The following is a 3691-nucleotide window of genomic DNA, read 5'->3' as shown; positions in this document are numbered from 1 at the left end:
TTGTGTAGCTATTCTCTTAAGTCTCTCGACTACAGGGAGTAACAGTGATTTGAGTAAATTTTTTAGTGGACCCAAGTTGTCGGTGATAACTAGATCGTTCAATTTAAGAATGGGGGGAGTTACAGTGTCAGGAGTTGTAGGTATATAAGGGGCTAGGCTGTTTTTCTTCCCAAAATTAAGGTGAATATTCCTGTTCTTTTCTGTGTGAACAGGCTGATTACTTAAACCCTTTCTCCTTCGCTTTGCTGGTGGCTGACCTCGGGTTTGGGGGGCATTTGTGATTGGTTTTGGGATTTGAACAGACTCTGCCTGGGGTGGTGATATTTCCAGTGGTGCATCAGATACAGTGTTTTGGGTGGTACCTGGTTGCGGAGATAAGGTGTCGGGCAGGATCTGTACATCAGAATTAGAAATAGAGTTATGCTGGGTTATTAAGGCGCTTATGGTTCTATCATTGAGATCTGCCAAGGTGGAGGTTATGTCCCGAAAGAGAAGTGGAAGGCTCTCATTTAGGGATGCTTCATGCCCCTCGCGTTCATAGGTCGTGGGTGATGAGGGTGGAGGTGAGACGGCGTGTTGTATGCCTCCGAGGGATGATCGATTGGTCTTAAAAAGTTCCACAGAGCGGCGTCTCGCAGAGCGTCGCTCAGAGACAGCAAGTTCTCGATCAGCTGCTGATGTAGAACGGATGACAAAATTATCGAGCGTACCTCGTTTTTCGGTCTGGTGACGTGAGCTGCCTGTGCCCGCCGCAGAGGTTGGAGGGAGAGCGAGTCCTCTGCTCAGCGGCCGCAGTGAAGGTGAAGGCGGCGGCGGAAGGACTCGTGCAGCAGCGTGACGGTAGAATTCTGCCCAGGAAGTAAGTTGTAGGAACCAGTGACCCTCGCAGGATTTGCCTACACTACACAAACCCCACTGCACTACCTTGAACCCTACAACACTACTCCAGTACAACCCCATACACTACCCAAAAACCACTGCACTACCCTAAACCCTGAAACATGACACCCTACACGACACAAACACCACTGCACTACCCTCAACCCTAAAAGACTACCCCCTACACTACCCAAACAACACTGCTCAACCTAAACCCTAAAGCACTACCCCAAGCACCACCCCTACACTACACAAACACCACTGCACTACCCTAAATGCTAAATCACTACCCCCAGCACCACACCCTACACTACCCAAACACCACCGCACTACCATAAACCCTAAAACATGACCCCCTACACTACACAAACACCACCGCACTACCCTAAACCCTAAAACACTACCCCCAGCACAACCCCCTACACCTCTCAAACACCACTTCACTACCCTAAACCCTAAAACACTCCCCCAGCTCAACTCCCTATGCTTCCCAAACACCACTGCGCTACCCTAAACCCTAAAACACTACCCTCAGCATAACCCCCTACACAACCCAAACACCACTACGCTACCCTAAACCCTAAATCCACCCCAGCGTGAACCCCTACACTACCAAACATCACTGTGCTACCCTTAACCCTAAAACACTACCCCAGCACAATTCCCTACACTACGCAAACACCACTGCGCTACCCCGAACCCTAAACCACTACCCCCAGCATGACCCCTACACTACCCAAAAACCACTGTGCTACCTGAAACCCCAAAACACTACCCCCAGCACGACCCCCTACACTACCCACACACCACTGCACTATCCTAAATCTACCCCAGCAGTAACCCCTACACTACCCAAATTCCACTGCACTACCCTAATCCCTAAAATACGACCCCCAGCACGTCCCCATACACTACGCAAACCCCACTGCACTACCCTAAACCCTAGAACACTATACAAACACCAGTGCACTACCCTAAACCTCTACACCCAGCATGACCTCCTACACTACACAAACACCACAGCACTACCCTAAAACACTACCCCAACATCACACAAACACCACTTCACAACCCTAAACCCTAAAACACTACCCTCAGCACGACCCCCTACACTACACAAACACCACTGCACTACCCTAAATATACCGCTAGCACGACCCCTTATACAGACCCCCCAGGAAATAGCGCCATGGATTAGCAAATTTAGCGACACAAAAATGGAAATTTAGTGGCACAAATATGGAAATTTAGCAGCAATTTTGCTGCATTTTATTTGGCCATTTTTCCTACAACAAGCACAGATATCTTAGTTTTTTTTAGTTATTTAACAACATGAAGCTATGTATATTTGGTTTATTTACAATGTAGACACTTTGTTTCCCTCGAAAAGCAAAAGACTGCCCGTAGCAGCCCAGGGCAGCAAAAGAGAATTACAGGCGTCCCGCGTTGCGTGCGGCAAGGCGGTGCTTTATATCGCGGTGTCAGCGCTTTCCCAATGCAGCAGCTGTGCCCAATTCAGTGGTGGTGCACCCTGGGACCACAAGTCCCATCAGGGCTCAAAAGGTTTCCAGGTCCGTGCTTGAATTATCAACTAGTCCAGATTTTCACTTTGCATGTTGGGATTTTTAGCTCTCTAGTTATAATAGGGTAAACGAACTACAAGTTCCAAAAACCCAAAGAAAAATCTTGGTATGTATGACTCACTCACCTATGGGCTTGTAAAGTAGAGAGCTCTGCTCACACCACATTTTTAAAGAGAGATTTTTCCAAAGGGATGGCCACAGTGGCAGCTGCTCCTTTCTCTTCATCCGCTTCATCAGTTATGTTGGCGTACTGTGCCAAGACAGCAGCCTTCCTCTGTTTCTCTTCCTCTGAAATTTCCTTCGGTTTCACTAGAATCTGTGCCTGCTTCTCCATCATGCTTGCAATCGCTTTGATCTTATCTTCTTTCTTCTCCTGAGATTGTGATGATTTTTCAGCTTCACACAATTTTGTGAAAAATTCTTGACAAACATCGTCTAAGGAAACTTCCTCCAAGAAGGCACTCAGAACGCTCTGCAATGCACCCAGCCTGTCCTCGTCGCTCTCCTCTTCCCGCAGCAGGCCCTGAATATAGGCCGTGTACATAGCGCTATCTATCTCCAGCGCGTCTAGCCTCCGTCCCAGCCACTCCTGGAAGCCAGACGACTCCATTCCACACTGGGGCAGTGCTCTGACTGCCGGCCAACCTCGCCGCCTTTGCAGTGGATGACCTGTTGACAGCCACTCGAGCTGTATTACGCACTGAGCTGTACGAAGCCTATGCTTGGAGTTGTGGATGGCATGCTCCTCTAGTCTACAGGGCACAACAGGAAGTATCCTGTAGGATGTAAGTAGCCGTGAGTCGGGGATTTTGTTAGCTGCAAGATGCTGAGAGCTGTGGGTTGGTAGGAACTGCATGCTGTGTGAGATCAATGATGTTGATGCTGTTGTGATGTAGTGCTCGGAGCTGTAGGAAGCTGCGAACTACAGGATGCCTGGATTGCTGTGAGGTGCTGTGAGTGTTTGCATTCGGTGAGCTGTAGCGTGCGGTGGACTGCATGTTCTGTCAGCTGTGGGATTCCGAGAGCTGTGTCTGCCTGCGCTCAGAGGGCTTTGAGCAGGCGGATTCTGCGAGCTGCAGCATGTTGACGTTCTGAGCAGCAGGATCTGATGTCAGTATCCCTGTCCTTCCGTATGATCTCCCCTCTCCCTGGGCTGACACGAAATCACTTCAGACAACTCTCAAGACATCAAAGAGCAGGAGATCAGAGACACCCCTCCTCCCCTCCTG

General features: G+C 49.3%; 1 pseudogene; it reads right to left on the bottom strand.

Moving 5' to 3' along the window:
- Positions 1 to 2616: 2616 nt before the first annotated feature.
- LOC147727884 (coiled-coil domain-containing protein 43 pseudogene) lies at positions 2617 to 3318 on the bottom strand (annotated as a pseudogene).
- Between the last annotated feature and the right edge of the window lie 373 nt (positions 3319 to 3691).

The sequence above is a fragment of the Lissotriton vulgaris genome, chromosome 3_1 (genome assembly GCF_964263255.1).
Source record: "Lissotriton vulgaris chromosome 3_1, aLisVul1.2, whole genome shotgun sequence".
Lineage (NCBI taxonomy): Eukaryota > Metazoa > Chordata > Amphibia > Caudata > Salamandridae > Lissotriton > Lissotriton vulgaris.
The sequence above is the reverse complement of the archived record's forward strand: the minus strand, read 5'-3'. Positions and strand labels throughout refer to the sequence as shown.